This window comes from Camellia sinensis, chromosome 2 (genome assembly GCF_055761805.1).
Source record: "Camellia sinensis isolate YWXY chromosome 2, ASM5576180v1, whole genome shotgun sequence".
NCBI classification, from domain to species: Eukaryota; Viridiplantae; Streptophyta; class Magnoliopsida; order Ericales; family Theaceae; genus Camellia; species Camellia sinensis.
The window spans coordinates 89,429,586-89,448,856 of NC_138962.1; the positions used below are offsets into that span (position 1 = coordinate 89,429,586).

The following is a 19,271-nucleotide window of genomic DNA, read 5'->3' on the forward strand; positions in this document are numbered from 1 at the left end:
TCTCTGGGTACAACCAAATTCTGATGCACCTGTTTGACTGGGGAACACACCTCCTTCATCACCAACTGAGAAACCTACCATTATTGTGTCATGCCATTTGGGTTGAAAAATGCCGGGGCCACTTACCAACGGTTGGTCAACGCCGTCTTTCATCACCAGATCGGCCGGAACATGGAAGTATATGTCGATAACATGCTAGTCAAGAGCAAACTCTCTACTAATCATCTGGCCGACCTGCGAGAGACCTTCGGCACCCTACGAAAGTATCAAATGAAGCTCAATCCGGAGAAATGCATCTTCGGCGTAGGATCTGGGAAGTTCTTGGGTTTCATAGTTAGTCAGCGGGGCATGAAAGCTAACCCCGAAAAGATCAAGGCCTTGATAGAAATGCAGTCGCCCAGAACGGTTAAGGAGGTTCAAAGGCTTACTGGCAGAGTCGCCGCCCTCAACCAGTTCATTTCCCGCGCAACTTCGGCAAACTTTCGAGTGGATGACCGAATCCGAAGAGGCTTTCCAACAATTGAAACAGTGCATGACCAACCCCCCTTACTCTCCCAGGCGCTCACAGGGGAGCCCCTTTTCCTCTATTTAGCCGTCTCCAGCACCATAGTCAGTGCGACCTTCATTAGGGAGGACGGTTCAGTACAACGCCCGGTTTATTACATTAGCCAGGCCCTCAGAGTTGCAGAACAGAACTACCCATTGCTAGAAAAAATGTCCTTGGCCTTGGTCACCACCTCAAGACAACTCCGTCCTTACTTCCAAGCCCATTCCATAGTGGTCCTCACTGACCAACCCTTAAAGAAGATAATGCAACAACCAGAGCTATCCAGCAGACTTATGCAATGGTCGGTTGAGCTTAGCCAATTTGACATCTCCTACAGACCTCGAACAGCGATCAAAGGGCAGGCTGTGGCCGATTTTATCCTGGAATTCACTAATCTCACTCCAACCACGGCCTCCCCACCCCCGTGACCCCACACTGAGGCAGAAGACCCCCACTCTTGGATCCTCAACGTCGACGGATCATCCCGCAAAGAAGGCAGTGGGGCTGGTCTCATCCTCACCGCCCCCGAGGGTAGTTATTTCAAGTGTGCTCTCCGCTTCTTGTTCGACGCAAGCAATAATGAGGCTGAATATGAGGCATTGATCGCAGGTCTCTGTCTTGCCAGAGACATTGGTGTCAACCATATCCAAGTGTTTAGCAACTCCCAGCTCATTGTCGGACAAATTAGGGGAGAATTCGATGCCAAGAAAGACACAATGCGGGCCTACAGGGATATTGCACTCCCCTTTGCTCGCCTCTTCAACACTTTTAACATCAAGCACATCCCTCGGGCGGAAAACTCCAAGGCAGATGAGATGGCTCAATTAGCTTCTGCAAACCAGTCAGACCTCAACCATGGTGTCCGCTTCGAGTACCTGGCCCATCCTGCCATTTCCCCAAACCACTAGCAAGTCCACTTCCTCCAAGACGAACCTATCCCATGGGCGGCCGGCATTTTTCTCTTTTTAACAAAGGGGGAACAGCCAGACGACAAACAGCAGGTCGCCAAAGTTAAGGCCCGATCGTCCAACTACATCCTCATCAGCGGCCTCTTGTACAAACGCGGCTTTTCACGCCCATACCTGCGATGCCTCAATCCTGCTCAAGCAACCTACGTGATGAGGGAAGTCCATGAGGGTATATGTGGTAATCATTCGGGTGCCAGGTCACTAGCCCACAAAATACTTTGCACCAGTTATTTCTGGCCTACTCTCAATCAATATGCCACTAAATTTGTGCTTAAATGTGATAAATGCCAACGTTTTGCCAACATCCCTCATGCTCCTCCTACAGAACTGATCACACTCTGCAGTCCTTACCCATTCGCTAAATGGGGGTTCGACGTAGTTGGCCCATTGCCCACCGGCCGAGGCCAAACCAAATTCGTAATCGTCGCCATTGATTACTTCACTAAATGGGTGTAGGCGGAACCCCTCACCACAATCACCGAGCGGAACACAACCAGATTTATCTAGCAGTTGATCGTGTGCCGATTTGGCATCCCTCAAGCCATCGTCTCTGACAACGGCAAACAATTCGACAATGCCAAGTTCAAGAAATTCTGTACATAGCTTCAAATCCAGTCATGCTTCTCTTCCCCAGGTCATCCCCAAGCCAATGGCCAAGTTGAGGTTACCAACCGTTCACTTCTGAAGATCATCAAAACTAAGTTGGAAGCTGCAAAGGGACTCTGGGCTGAAGAATTGCCAAACGTACTTTAGGCCTACTGTACTACTGCCCGAACCCCCACTAGGGAGACCCCCTTTCCGCTTAACATACGGCGTTGAGACGGTCATCCCAGTGGAAATCGGTCTGCCCACCCCAAGGGTTTTGCACCCGAATTCGGAACTAACTGAAGAGCTGCGTCGGGCAGACTTAGACTTAATTGAAGAGCTCCAAGAGACCACAGCTGTCAAGCGGGCCTCATATCAATAGAAAATGAGAACACATTATAACCGCAAAGTCCGACCGAGAGAGTTCGCCGTGGGAGACTTTGTTTTGCACAAAGTAACTCTTGCCACCAAAAATTCGGCTAAGGGCAAGCTGGCAGCCAAGTGGGAGGGACCTTACGTTGTTAAGGCCAGACCTCGTCTGGGTACTTACCAACTTCAAGACATGGAAGGTCGAGATCTCCCCTATCCATGGAATGCCGAGCACTTGAAGCGTTATTTTCAATAAAGCCCTATTTTTTCTATTGATCAATTGTCGTATGTTCTTTTTGACAATCTACACACTTGGGTGTTTCTGTTCTTTTCTCACATGGTGTAAATTTGTGATCAATGGGCTACACTTTAAATGACACCGATCTTATATCTCAGTTATCTGCGTAGTATTTCAAATAACACCCTACTTACAGCCTCAGCCAAACTGATCATGAAAAGCTCAACCAGACTAAGTTACTTAAAGCCTTAGCCAAACTGAGCATGAAAAGCTCAGCCAAGCTGAGTTACTTAAAGCCTCAGCCAGACTGAGCACGAAGGGCTCAGCCAGACTCAGTTACTTAAAGTCTCAGCCAGACTGAGCACGAAGGGCTCAGCCAGACTCAGTTACTTAAAGTCTCAGCCAGACTGAGCATGAAGGGTTCAGCCAGACTGAGTTACTTAAAGCCTCAGCCAGACTAAGCACGAAGGGCTCAGCCAAACTCAGTTACTTAAAGCCTCAGCCAGATTGAGTACGAAGGGCTCAGCCAGTCTGAGTTACTTAAAGCCTCAGCCAGACTGAGCACGAAGGGCTCAGCCAGACTGAGTTACTTAAAGCCTCCGCCAAACTGAGCACCAAGAGCTCAGCCAGACTGAGTTACTTAAAACCTCACCCAGACTGAGCAACGGCTGATTTTAATGATTTAATATTACAGCATGGTGGCCATACTTAGTCAAAATCCAACCCATTTTTGCAGTGTCTATATTTTTAATCTCACATTTTCCACATGGTTAAAATTTAGGTTCATCGTCGTCTAAATCAGTCTTACATCTTTCATCTTTTAACATTTTCATGTACGCCCATTTTTTAATGATTTTGGCATCATGGCTCTCTCACAAGTTAGGCTAATTTGCACAAAAGTTTAAATTTCATACCCATTTTTCGTTGAATTACTTCAAAATTTACAGCTTATAAGAAATAAGGGCAACAATGATACAAAAGACTTGCTTTATTCCCAAAATTGTGCCTTACATACAACTTTCTACAGAAATTACACGATCAAGAAACAACAAAAAAAACAACAACAAAAATTTTATCTACAAACAAAATGCAAAATTTTATATCAATCGTTCATCCTCGCTCGAGGCAAGGTCTTCTTCGTCAACCCTTCATCTAGAGGGGTTTGGGCCACATCGTCTTCGTCTATTCTAACATTGCTGAAGTCTAAGTCTGGGAACAATTCTTCTGCTTTACGTTTAAACATCTTCCAGCCGCTGTCCCAAAACTCAGCCATCTCATGCTTGTAGAAGTCCGACCGCTAGAAGCTCTGGATCACTTCCTCTTCGCTCCTGCTTCCAACGGTCGCTCACGACGGTCCAGCCCCCCTATCCCCCTCTGTCGCCAAGCTGCTGGCGATTGCGGCATCAATAGCCATCTGGAAGTCGGCGGACCCCTTGAACTGCTCTACTGCTGTAACACATAGGTCGGGGTACGCCGCCCTCTCAGACGCCAACTTGGTCTTCTCATCTTCCAAGGGTTTCTCTAGCCCTACCTTCTCAGCCACCGACTTGGCCCTCTCGTCCGCCAGCGCCTGCTCTAACTCAGCGATCTTTAGATCTGCTTCTTCCTTTTCTTTGATCGACTGAGCGCGTAGATTTTCATTGCAGACCATGGCCTCGTTCCACCTTTCGTTGGCGACGGTGCAGGCTTTCTGGGCCTCTTCCAGCTGCCTCTGCCCGCCAGCCAACTGGAACTCGAGCGACACCACCTTGCAGCGTTCCATCTCCAGCTCTAACTTGGTGGTTAGCAGCTCAGCATTGGCACGGTCGGATGAATAGCCCTGCACCATCGCCAACACCTCCATCTTTTTGGAATTTTGGGTGTACTCTAGCCCTTTCACGCACGCGCTCCGCGTGACCTTCCTCCAACCCCCGGTCTTCCTCCTTAAACTTTTAAGCTGGGCCTTCACCTCCTCTAGCTTTGTCTTCAGTGGCTCAACTTCGCCTTTTGCGAACGTCGCTTTCTTCAGTAAGGTTCCTGCTAAGGCCGTCGCCTCTATCTGGGTCGAGCACAACCCCTATAGCAGTTCGGCCTCTGTGAAGCTCGCTAACGAACGCACGGCCGCGTCCTCCACTACTCCCAAGAGCTGATCGGCAGCAGTCCTGGCTTCACCTCTTTCTCCCTCTAGTCGCCCAGATATTGCTGGAGCGTGGTAAATGGCGGTCTTCAACCTGGCCTCTGCTCAGGGCCAGTCGCCCCACCTTCTACTTGTGTTTCAGGGGCGACCTCTGCCACCCCCCTTGTCCCCTCCAGCTCCACCTCTGGGGCGACCTCCGCTACCCCCTCTTTTATCTTCTTCAACCTTGGCCCCTCTTCACCCTTGTCCACCCTTTTCTTCTTCTTTCCCTTCAGCACAACCTCCACCTCTTTGTTGCCCCTTTCATTCAATGGATCAATTGGGGGTGGTCGTGGCTCAAAATCGCCCAAGTCCTTTTCCCCCAGCGACTTAGGGCGCAGTCGAATTCTTCCCTCGCGGTCGGTTTTGGCAGACGGCCTAATTGTGCTTCTTTGAATTTATTGGCCTTGGCAAAAATTGTCCTATCCTCTGCCTCTTGCATCTTCCTCCTCGCCTGTAGTTCTACCGGTGCCAGATCTCCACCGGTCGGCTGAGGGACCAGCCTTGAGGCAAACAAGGCTGAGGGCTGAACAAGGTCGTCCCACTTGGCGCCCTCCTTCTCCCTCCATGCCTTCACCTTCTTTACCCTCTCCTCTGCCGCTGCCCCCAACCTTGGTTCCACCAACTTTGTTGGTACTCTCCATACAGTGCGTACTCCTATTCCCCCGTTGGCGGACACATAGAACCACCGCGGCCTCCACCCCTTAATTGACGACGACAACCCCGCTACCAGACCTTGTCCTGCCACCTGTAAAGTGACCCAAGTCTCTTGCTGGGCCGAAGCCTTGTAGCATGCAAAAAACTCTTCCACCGTCATCGCAGCCCCCTCGTTCGCCCGCGGCCACGCACTTGCACAGGCCAATAAAATCTTCCACGCATTGGGCATTAGTTGACCTAGCGCCACCTCCAACCGGTTTAGTACATCCACTACCACTTGTGGAAGCGGCAGCCTCAACCCCCCCTTCAGCGCCTCCTCGTAGAGGGCAAACTTCCCCGGTCGGGCATCGGATGGCCTCTCTTTCGGTGTCAGTAGCTTTAACTCTATTTCCGCAGGAATCTGATATTTCTCACGCATACCCTCTAACTCCTCCGTGGTAAAGGTCGACTTGTCAGCCTTCGTGTGCCAGTGATTTGGCTCAACTTGACTGATTGGCTTCGCAGCCGCTATCAGCGTTGACAAGCGGGGTCGCTCTGTCGGTTCCCCCTCACTCCCTACTCGCTTCTCCGTCCTGTATTGCTCTGCCAGGTCCACCGCGTTGTCGTCCCCCAAAGCGTCTAGTCTCACGATGGGCACTTCCTCTCGAGCTATCTCTCTGGTATGCCTGCGTATAGCTTTAGATGCTGGTATAAGGTAGTTCACAAAATGTTGCAAAAGCGTATCACTCGACACAAAGGAGTTTACTCTTGGAATGTTTTGGTTTTTTGCAAAAAGTTAGGTAAAGCGGATAATACCAAAGGCCCAAGGCTTGCCTGTATTCAAAGGGTTACAATTAAATTTTGCCAGCTTGAAAATTTTCAAAAAATCTGCCAAAACCGCCTTTTCAACATCCTATGTTAACCTACCATTTAGTTTCTTGCCCAACGCCTAACCTCCTCCATCACGGGATTCCGCCACGTGTGCGACCACAATCCACTACCCCCTTCCCCTACCCTGCCTTTTCCATTTCAAATCACCACGTGCCCTGCCACTCCTTGAGCCCCGCGTACCACCACTTGTCCCTCTCCTTGGTCACCCTTCGCTGTCGGCCCTCTTCATGGTCGGTCCCTCCACTCGGTCACCTGTCGCGGTTGGCTCTTCTTATGGTCGCTCCCTTCACTCGGTCACCTTTCGCGGTCGGCCCTCCTTATGGTTGGCCCCTTCGCTCGGCCACCAATCGCCGACGGCCCACTTTTCGGTCGGTCTTCGCCCCGCCGGTCTCTCACAACCATCGTTTTCTTCATTATTCCCTTCGTTGGACTAAAGCTGCACTCGGGAATAGGGAACTACTGACATGGATAAGCCCATAAAGGTTATAGCCCACCACTTAGGGCCCAATACATAATTCAAATACTAAAACCCAACGTTGCTGGAGCTCAACATGGCATTAAGAACCAGTGACATCTAAACACGTGGCAAGAGAAGGACAAGTCACATAAGCAGATAAAGATCCTGCAAAGTTATTACACTGCACATCAGCCATTAATGAAGCCCCTTACAACATTTATTACGATAACCCCTCCCCGTCGAGACAAAACGGCCTCACCATGAACAAGATAAGCTAGAGCATAGACTTTCGGCCAAGATGATAGGTCGAAAGGGACAACGAAATGATTATCAGAGGATATAAGCAGACGTCGAAGATAAGAAGAAGGCTAAGCTTTTCTATCACTAATCTATCTCTACATTCCATCTCTCCTTCTAACTTGCTCGTCGGAGGGTTCGCTGGGGGACTCCCCGTTCCCCGTTGAACTATTGTGCAGGTCTCTTAGTGAGCTTGGTACCTCGGACACCGGTTTGTGAAGCGTGGATCAATCCGACCCGTTCCATTTGGAACATGCTGTATCATCATATATAAATAAAAGGAATTTTTTAGTGAAAAGAAATAAGGGAATTCTAAGTGTTCAATCTTATTTTGTTGATTTTTTAATTTAAAAAAAAATAATAATAAATCACACACTAACACTTTCCTTTTTAAATAAAGAGTGCATTTTTTATTCCTAAAATCATTCCTTCCTTACCATCAAACAAGGAAGGAGTTTTCCAATTAAGAAAAAATAATTAATAGATCACATGCTCAAAAATATTTTGTCATAAAATATTTTTTATTGAAATATTTTAAATTCTTCACCATAAAGCACAAAATAATTTATATAATTAAAATTTCGTAACATGGTTTTTTTATTTTTTATTTTTATCTTACCATGGCCATTACTACTCAATGTATATATCAAATCTCATTATTTTCATATACATTACTACTCAATGTATATATCAAATCTCATTATTTTCATATACAGTAAACGTTAATAGGGTTTCTTTAAGATCAAACTCTCAACCCATTTTTTTTAATTTTTAATTTTTTTAATCATGAAAATACTTAGCGTCATTATGTGTTGCATTATAATTAATTCATAATTAAATTCATGGATTTTTATATTAAACCTTTAAATTATGCCACCATAATTACCATTTCAAATTACTTCCTTAATTTATGTTTAACATATCAAATTTATTTTCAAAATTGCTTCCCTAAGATTACATTAATGCTTGATTTTGATATATTCATACATAAACATATGAAAAATAATTAATTCTTTAACTTAAAACTTAAACATTTGATTCTTTAACATGGTCTGGGCTTCTCTCTAGTCCTCCATCGGACTGGAGAGGTGTTGTTGGGCCTTGTAGGCCCCATTTTGATAATCTAAACCATTTATATTTTAAAATTCATCGAACACAGCATCCCTGTAAAACAATCAAGTCGATCAGATAACGGTAACCATGCGTTTTTAAATTAAAAAAAAAATGGACAGCGAGAAAATAAACAGTTCATACAAAATTGATCAAAACAACTAATTTCCGTTATCTAATCAACTCGATTTTTTACAAAAATGATGTACTCGACAATCTTAAAATGCGAACGGTTTGGATCATTAAAAAGGAATTTAATGTTTAATCCAATATTAAAACTTCCAAACTAGCTCATACTAGTCACGAATCGATATATTATGATATAATTTATACATAATATTTTAATTTATTATTATCAATTATTTTTACCAAGATTAAAGCTAAAATATGACATATAATTTAGGGTGGCTCTATCTTAGATAATTTTTTAATATATGAATATATGTAACTATTTATTTCATAGTGTTAACATAAATATATAATTTTTTACCTAAGTTCAAATTTTTTAATAGATATGCATAAAATGTGTTCATATTTCTTATTTAAAAAATAAAAAATACTTATGGATATTTATTTACCAATTAAATAAATAAAGAGGTCAAATGATTCATAAGTTGGGGATAGACTAAAGACAATTTTTAATAATTAGGTGAAAGTCACGTTGACATAAATATACAAGTCATTTATGTGTAACTCTGATAAAAATGAATAAAATTTAATTAATTATAAATCATCTTTAATGCGTATTTTAGATAAATTTTATATTATTGTTTAATTTTAAAACAAAATTTTGATTATTTATTATACTCGTGCGTAGCACTACCAACGTTATTTCACTGACTCTTAACTTTGGCCTATTTTGGGAAGATGGTTATAATCAGTTTTTTGATGAAAAGCTGCTTATAAGCAGCTTTTTTTGTGAGAGAGGAAGTGGGTTATAATCTGGGTAGTGGATTATAACCCACTTCCCAAAATAGGCCAAAGTAAAAAAACAAAAAACTAACTAAGATTTTGAAAAAGAAAAGTGATTTTTTTATTAATTTAGTAGCTTCAAAATACAAAAATTGTCAAAATTTATAGGTTATTGACACAAAACAAAATTAAAATGAAACTAATTAATATTTTAAAAGGAAAAATGATGCTATTTTTTATTTTTATTTAGTAGCTTCAGAATACAAAAATTGTTGAAATTTATAGGTTATTGACACAGAACAAAATTAAGAAACAGAAAGGTGATCCCTTGAATACATATATATTTTTAAAGTAGCTTTAAAATACAAAAATTGTTAAAATAATTAGTAGTAGACACAAAATAGAATTAAAATTTGTATAATAATATATCATAAATGCTTATTTTTTTATTACAAGAAATTTAAATTCTAAAAAATTATAATTTCCATTTAATTCTTATATAATTTTTAACTTATTACACTTCAGTTCTTTTTTTTGAGATTTTGTTTTTTAACAAATTTTAAAAAATTATAAGTGACATTATACTCTTATCTAATTTTTAAACTACTACCCTCTTCTATTATTCTATTATTAGAGTTATATTTAGTGTGTTTGGTTTCAGTTTTCTGAATTTAATTTTCTGAAAATTGAGTTTTTTATTTTTCATGTTTTTTTGTTTTTAGTGAATATTTTTAAAATTTTAAGCAATTTTTTTTTTAGACACACTTTACTTAGATGTATCTAAATAGTAAAATATTTATAAAAAAATATTTTAAAAAATTAATAAATACACAAAAATAAGAAAAATATACTGAATTCTGTTTTTTTTAATTTATATTTTTGATATTTAGTGAATTTTTTAAAGATTTTCTTTTTCAAAAATATTATACTTTTTAAGTGTATTATGTTAGGTGTGTTTAAAAATTAAAAAAATTCAGTGAAAACAAAAAAATACGGAAAAAAAAAGTAAAATTTTCTAAAAAGTAAATTCTGAAAACTGAAAACAAACAGAGTGATTAGTTTTTTTTTTTTTTTTTTTTTCAAGTTTATCTCATTTTATTTTTGAATTTTTAAATTTCAACTTGATTTCTTTTTTTCAATCTTCATTTGATATTTACTGAATTTCTTTCTATCTCATTTTTCTATAATTTATTTAATTTTCGCTTTTTATATATTCTTATAGTTCATCATCAAATTTAAACTTGATTTTTTTTTTGGGTCTTATATTTACATAATCCATTCCCGCATTTGATTTTCAGTTGCTTTTTCAAAGATTTATCTAATTTTCTCTTTCTATATTCATCTTCAAATTTAAACTTAATTTTTTTTTATCCTTATTTTATATTTATAGAATTTCACTTTTACTCTTCCTTTTCAGTTGATTTTATTCGATTAAGTGTATTTAAAAAAATTAATTAGTCATGCTTATCTATATAAACATAGTAAAATCACTCTAATCTATTATTTAAATACCCATCTAAATTAATATCATATTATTTAGTTAATTTTTAACATGTTTAGTATTATTTATCACATTTTATTAGTTGCTTGTGCATAGCACGGGTTTTACACTAGTTTTTTATTATTCCAAAATACATATATAATTTGAAAAGTCAAAATTTTAAATTTAGAAGTTTTCAAAATTACTCTTTATAAAGCAATTATAAATATATTTAAAAATAAGAAGGGTAAATTACAAATACACCCTTGAGGTTTGTTTAAAATACTGATTATCCATTATAGTTTGAAAAATTATAAATACCCCTTTATTAGAATTTTTTACTTAACAGAATTAACTAAAAAAATAAAATTCATAATTGCTCTCCTCTACAATACTAAAATTATCTAAATTATTAATTGAAACATATTTTTAACATCATTAAAAACTGTTAATTGACTTGATGATTTATTAAGAAAATGGGCGATTTTTATGAAATTAGAAATCTTAGGGGTGGAATGTAATTTTCAAAACCACAGGGGGCGATTCGTATTTTAATCAAATCTTAGGAGGTGTATTTGTAATTTACCCAAATAAGAATATAAAGGTAAAATGTTAAGGATACCAAAATTTCTACCAAATGTTTTACCAAATGTCTCACGGGTATGGGGATCTTGCTGTGCCCTTTGGACACAACTGGCTGTTGTGCTCCCTTGTGGAGTGTTGTCCCGAGTCTCTTTCGATAATCTGAATCGTTCATATTGTAGGGTTCGTCAAGTATATCATCTATGCAAAAAATCAAGTTGATTAGATATCTGCAGCCCTATTACTAAAGCATATTTGTTTTTATAAAAATTAACGGTTAACATAATTTTCACAAATTTTTAAAAACAATTAAGACCTAATCATGGGATTAATAATATCCGATTAATTTGATTTTTTTATATGAATAATATTATTGGTGAACCCTATGATATAAACGGTTCAAATTATCAAAAAAATTCGGGACAAACTCCCACAAAGGGGCACAACAACACCCCCAAGTCCATGTCTCACATGGGGTGGGTCCCATATATGTATGGAGTTTACTTCCACGTGAGATATTTGATAGAAATTTTGAAACTTGTAATTTTTTTTTTTTTGAAATTAATCTTCAAAAATTTAAATTCAAAGTACAATGATTAAGGTAGCGTGGTAGAGTTTTGTAAATGTGACTTGAGAGTATGAGTTGTATTTTGAGTTTGTGTGTTGTGGAATTATGATTTGAGTATAGAAAATTTGTTTGGTAAAGAGTTTTGAAAATAGTTTTGATTTGAGTGGAGAATTGTTGATGTGACATTTGAAATTTAATATAAAAATTTACAACTCATACAACTCAAAATTATTTTAAAGTACATAAAAAATTTTACAAATTTCAGAAAATATTTTTTTTGATTATATATCAATTGCAAAAAAAAAAAAATCACTATTCTGGTCAACCGGCCGGACGACCGGCCGGACATCCTGTTTTGAAAAAAAAAATTGAAACACGCGCTCGATTTTGACAGAACAGACAGAGCGTTCTGCAGAGCTGTGAAAAATTAATTCCACAGCTCCATCCAAACACCATACTCAAACTATCACGTTGAATCACATTTTGAAATCACAACAAAAAAAAACAACCTAAGGTTATGTTTGGTAGAGTTTTGTAAATATAATTTGAGAGTATGAGTTGTATTTTGAGTTTGTGAGTTGTGAAATTATGATTTGAGTGTAGAAAATTTGTGTGGTTATGATTTTTGAATAGAGTGTTGAATTGAGTTTGAATTGAGTATGGAATTGAATTTTGAAAGTTTGATTTGACATGTGAAGTAAGAAAATTTGTTTGGTTATAAGTTTTGGAAAGAGTTTCCAAAACTTAATTCAAATTATATAACTCATAACAAAACACACTACTTTCACACCATTAAAAATTCTGATCAATACTCATAACCAAACGTTTTTTAAAATTCAATTAAAAAAATTATTATTAACAGAAAATAACATTAATCAATTTTTTAATTGAAAATACTACAAAGGAAATAATTTTTTTTCGAAATAAATATTCAAAAAATTTAAATCATAAATATTTAAATAATTTAAATAATCTAAAAAATTTAATAAGTAAAAAATTAAAATAAATATTCAACAAATTTAAATCGTAAAAATTTAAATAATTTAAAATGTTAATATTTTAAATTTAAAAACAACTCTACACTTAAATCGTAACCAAACACATAAAACAAAACTCAATTAATAAATTATTTTTAAAACTCATAACCAAACACATAACTTGAAACTCTATACTACTTTCACAACTCTACACTCAAATCGTAACAAAATACATAACAAAAAAAATTAAAATATTTTAAAATATTTTTATAAAATAGAGTTTGAATTTATTTTTATAAAATATTTTAAAATTTAAAAAATTAAAATCGTAATATTTTGAAATTAAAATATTTTAAAATATTCAAAAAATTAAAAAACTAAAAAAATCGTAACATGTTTAAATATTTAAAATCTTAAAAAAATTAAAATATTTTTAAAATATTTAAAATATTTAAAACATTAAAATATTGATTTAAATTAAGTTTTGAAAAGAGTTTTAAATTATGTGTTTGGTTATGAGTTTTGAAAAGTAATGATTATGTTTTGAATTGAGTTTTGAGAAATGAGTGTAGAATTATAATTTGAAAACTTTAAACAAACAACACACTCAAATCAATGAGTAGAATTATACTTTGTGATGCTTACCAAACGGAGCCTAAATGTTTCTTTAAAAAGTTTAAAATTTTTAAAAGAGCCCATCAATATAAGACGGAGGGAGTACAAAAAAAAAAAAAAAAGAAAAAAAAAGAAGTTGATGTGACAATTTCGTTAGACTTTTGACTATTTTATAGTGCAATACATTACTCTGTTTTTTAAAATAATTAATGCAAACGAATTCAAATTTTTAGAAATCTAACAAAATTAGGTTAAGATGTATTATTGATTTATCTTTGAAAATTTTGAGGATAAATATATTTTAAAAAATTATTTTTGTATAAAACAAATATGATAAAATGAAAATTTTATAATTATTGAATCGATCTAATTTTTTTTCATGAATAATATATATAAAAATAATTTTATATAAAGAAACGAATCGGGTTATTGAAACCAACGTGTAAATCTTTGATAGGCCTCTTGGGACTCTCAACTTCCCTAAAATTCATTTAAATTGAAATTTAAGAAAAATTCAACCCCTATTTAAAAGATACAAGTACTACAATGCATCATGTGGGTGGATAGAGATTGAATGGGTATCTTATAGTTCAAAACGGACAAACGTTATAATGGCCCCGTTTGGTAGAGCTGTGAAAAAGTGATTATAACTTATAGCCTAAGAGCTTATATCTTATAACTGTGAATATAAGCTGATTTTTGACTTATAAATTAAGTTTTTCCTCCCCCACTCAAAAAATAAATTGATTTTTGACTTACAAAAGGCTATAAGCTGTATTGTTAAGCTGAACCAAACACATCAAAATAGCTTAAATTAAGCTAAAAACTGAAATAAGCTGGAAATAAGTTCTACCAAACAGGGTCAATATTTTAAGATGGAATTGGATTATCTCTAATTGGAATATTCAATTGAATGATTAGTTCGGCTCATTATGAGTTACTTTGGACACGTCTTAATAATTTAAATAATCCATTTTACAAGATCTTTTAAATAAATTTTACTAAAAATCAAGCCAATTGAACATAGGGAATCATTCAATTTGAAAATAATTAATGTATAAAATAATTTTCAAAGCAGTTTGTTAATTAATTTTCAAACAAATATCTGATTGACTTGATTTTTGGTATTCATGATCTCATTTAAAGCCCTTATAAAATAAACAATTTAAATTATTAAAATATGTCTAAAATGGACTTGATTTTTGACACTTTGTATTTTATAGTTCTAATGAAATTGCACTTTATCCCCCCCCCCCCCCAAAGTTAAAAAAAGTGACATTCACCCTATAATTTTGTGAAAGTTACATTTTGCCCATTGCACAAAAAAATGGGTAGTACTTTTCTTCTTATAATTTTGTATGAGTTGCACCCTTATTATTATTATTTAAAAAAATATTGGGGAATAGAGTGAAACCTAAGGGTGCGAAGTGTCACTTATAATTTTACTGTGTATAAAATACAATTTTTACAAAACCTCAAGATGTAAAGTGCAAATTTGTTTACTGGACAACGAGCAACTTTCATCAAATCATAAGTTCAAAGTGCAATTAACCCAATATTTTAATTAGATTTTCCACAAGCCCAAGTCCTACATGTTAACTTTCAAAATAGCTCTCAAGATATTTGATGAATTCAAATTTTACGTTTATATGTGTTTTCTCTGACAGTTTTTTTTTTTTTTTTTTGGTCTTTTAAAATTTTTATCCAAATAAATGATTCAAGTAAAGCCTGTGACTTAAACCCTCCTCTCAAATGCATATGGAAGAAAAAGAATCCTATGCCTCACGGAAGGAAGTTTGAAATTGGGAGCCAAAAACCTTTGCATAAGCTGCCAAGAAATTATAAATATGCTGGCTTTGGCTGTTTGGTGCCGTGCAACTTAAATGTCTATAATTTATTTTAATTTGAGTGTCTATGTCTAGGGTAATTAATGAATTAAACAGTTTGAATTAGATTCGTATTCGGTTTGTTAAAAATTGATTTGAGTTGAGTTCGTTAAATAAATAAGTTAAGTTTGAATACATTTTAGAACTTGTTAAAGTTTTTAAACCAAGTTTGAACAGTCAATTGCTCGTTCGACTTGGTTCAATAAACCTAAAATTATAAAAAATATCAAACAACTTGAACTCGGCTGGACAAAAACTCGTTTGAAATCAGCTCGAAAGTATAACAAACCAAACTTGAACAAATTTTAGAACTCGTTAAAGTTATCAAACCAAACTTAAATAGTTAACTGTTCGATTCGTTCGGTTTGTTTATCACCCATATCTGTGTTGGATGATTTGATACAGTTCTATTTACAATTTATTATATAAAAATAATTTAAATAAATTAAAAAAAATTAATTATCTGAAAACTGTAAAAGAGTACTTTTGAATTATACTTTCTCATTATTAATTTTGATGTATATGATCTCCATTAATAATAATTTGTTTTCTTCAGCTATATCCCAACCACATGTCTAGTTATATTGGTCTGCTTCCATCTGACTTATTACATTTAATACACCGAAAGAGATATAGCTTTGCCATAAGAAAAATGAGTCAGAGTAGTAATTAGTGCTATCATTAATGATGTGGCAGTGGGTCATACCATGAATGATTTGATATTTTGGCCTTGGTGTTATATTTTTTTTTCTTTTTTTATTGAGTGCCATGTCATTAGTGATCTTTTTAGAGTTCCAAAATTAGTGGTCTCTATTATTGTTGTTGCCATAATAGGTAGGCCCAACCAAAAACCTGTGGTATAGCCCACTTGTTGGACCAGGAACTCCTATCTTAATTGAGAAATGCCTGTGTGGACAGCTTGTTAGCAAATGCCAAGAACTAGCATGAGCAAGAAGTGCACCAATAATTTGATGTAATATCAGTTTTGGTATAGTAAAATCAAGAAAAAGTCATGCACATTTTTTTGAAAGGATAATTCTATTGTGGGTGTATATACTAAGACTTGGTTTAACTCTTTGATTTTATTGATTTGCGTAAGAATTTAAAAAAGAAAAAGAAAAAACATGATAAAATATGAATGAAGTATAGTTACTTTCACATATTTTTTTATTTCATTTTAAAATTTTTATTCAAATTTATGATTCAAGTACAATCTCAGTATGTCATACTGTGGTTGAAGTAGTTGTGGAGCCACTTATATATCAAATCAAAAGTAGTGTTTCGTTATGAGTAAATTAAAGATAGAAAATGCAATTTTTGACTAAAATAGACTCACAGATAGAAAATGCAATCTTTGATTAAAATAGTGCTCTTTGAACCTAATGGTACTCATTGTGAGTAGGCGGTTGAAAATATGATAAAAATTAATAATGTGTTTGTAGTTAGATTCCAATTAAAAACAAAGATGAATCATAATCAAATATCACTAAATTCATAATCCAATTTGATTTGAAATATAGGATGCATTGCAACCATGTGGTCTCACCCTACCCTAGGACTCAGAATAGATTTGATTTATATGAATTTCAGTCCAAAAACCAAAGGCTGAAACCCACTTTAATTATCTTGTTTCTTCCTCACTTTTCTTGGTTTCATGGTCCCCAACCTGTTTGTTTGTTTGTAAAATTGCATATAAAAGATTTGGGAAAACTAGCTCTAACTAAATTCTCAAAAAGGCCTTAAAAGATCACAATTAATAGCAATACATCACAATAATGCTAGAAGATCAGAAGAGCTAGTTGGTGAAGTTAAAACTAGCACAGTCTGTTTCCCTTAACAACAGTGAAGAAGTAAACCCTAACCTTGATGATTCCAAATCAAACTGCAATAAGTTATCCTCCAATTGGTAACCTCCAAGAATGATTGAAGCCCTCGGATTCAATCCTCCGTCCAAGAACCCTAGGCACACAGTATCATTCCCCACTGGCACCATTGAATTAATTTCAAAGATCCTCCAAAACACTTTCTCATTCTGCAACACAAGATCTATAACTGGCACGCCCGGCCTTATCATAGCTCCGTTAGTGTTCTTTGTGCTAAAACACACATCAAATGGTGCTTGTGATTCCACTCTAGCAACATTTGCAGCCAAAGCCTCCTCAATAAAAACCCTTGTGAGAGAGCTATATATTGAGCTTTCAATGATAGCATAAGGGTTAACAGTACTAATCATTAACAAAGATGAGTTTATGGGTACTTGTTTTCCATTTACTCTTATGGATTTAACTCTGATATAGTACTCATTTGAATCTCTAGGCCTCTGGATGAGGGGAGTGAAGGTAAGTAGCTTAGAAATGTCGATACCAGGAAGCAAAACATAAGGTCCATCGCCGAAGAAGATGACACCAGGGTCGTTTGGCGAGGGGGAAAGACACATGGAAAATTTTCTAGTGAAGTTAAATGCATTTGCTAGCTGCGTAGGTAATGCTATCTTGGTATGGCCAAGACCAGCTACTCCTTTAGCCCCACTAGCAAGACCTCTTGAGAGAAAAGCCGGTGCACACGAGAAGAGAAATTGAGGGATTGAGACCATAGAAATTGGGTTTAGTCCATTGGTTGAATTTAAACTAAGTACATCTTCACTGAGCTCCCCAGCCGAGACTTTCTTTGTGAACACATTTTTGGAGAAGACAGTGCATGTGTTGTAATGGTTGCAACCTAATTTGTTGGAATGGGCTAGTGAGCATAGAGGTGAGTGGCATTGAACTGACTTGTATGTGGACGAATTATAGGTTGAATCACAGCTAATCCACAAAAAAGGGCCATTAAGGTCGACGACGACATTGAGGGGCACAAGAGGGGTTCTTCGGCTGAGTATTGTGGTGTATTGGAGAGTCAAGGCATGTTTTGAGATTGGAAGAACAAGGGCTGTGGGTGTGGAAGGTTGTTCAGAGAAGGTGTCAGAGATTAGAAAGGAGAGGAATAGAAGGAAGAAATGGGTTTGGGAGGAAGCCATTGTAGGAGTAAAGCAAAGAGGTGGGAAAGGGAAGTGAGAATGATAATTTAATGATGGAGCAAGTGGTTGGGTGTGGGGGACTTGCAAGTGATCAAAGGGAAAATGTGAGAAGATATAATGGAATCCCATGATAAGGATAGGTGAGAATGCACAATCACAGGAAGTGTGGCCTATGGGTTTAATTGCTTAGCAACAAGAAACAGAAAACCAAAATTGAGACACAAAAGTAGGTCCTATCAATAAAACCTATCAATTTATAATTGTTTGAGTATGTAGCAAAACTGTTTTTTTGGGTGTGTTTGGTAACGTTTACATTTTCAGTTTATATTTACAAAAATTTTATAAACTAGTTTTTGTTTATTTTTTGTTTATTTTTAGAAAAACATAAACTACAAACGCGTTTGGTAATTGACAAAATGTTTTAAAAAAATTTAAAATATAAAAAAGAGTGAGAAATGGCAAGTGATGGCAAGTTGCGGCAGAAGACGGTGGTGAAAAGTGGTGACGGTGGGTGGTGGGTAGCTGGCGGTGGTGGGTGGTGACGGGTGGTGGTGGTAGTAGAGGGTGGTGATGGTGGGTGGGTGGGTGGGTGACGATGGCGGGTGGTAGCGAGTGGGTGGTGGTGGCGGCGGTGGTAGTGGTGGTGGCGGGTGGTAGGTGGTGTTGGCAGGTGTGTGGCGATTGGCGGGTGGTGGTGGGTGGGTGGTGGTGGCGGGTGGTGGTGGTGGATGGGTGGGTGACGGTGGTGGATGGCGGGTGGTGGGTGGTAGCGAGTGGGTGGTGATGGTGGCGGGTGGTGGTGGCAGGTGGGTGGCGGATGGCGGGTGGTGATGGGTGGTGGCGGGTAGGTGGTGATGGTGGATGGGTGGGTAAGTAACGATGGCGGGTGGTAGGGAGTAAGTAGTGGTGGTGGTGGTGGCAAGTGGGTGGCGGATGGCGGGTGGTGGTGGTGGTTGGTGGGTGGGTGGGTGACGGTGGCGGG

General features: G+C 36.9%; 1 pseudogene; it reads right to left on the reverse strand.

The window, feature by feature from the left end:
* Positions 1-17,068: 17,068 nt before the first annotated feature.
* LOC145815417 (putative aspartic proteinase GIP2 pseudogene) lies at positions 17,069-18,289 on the reverse strand (annotated as a pseudogene).
* Between the last annotated feature and the right edge of the window lie 982 nt (positions 18,290-19,271).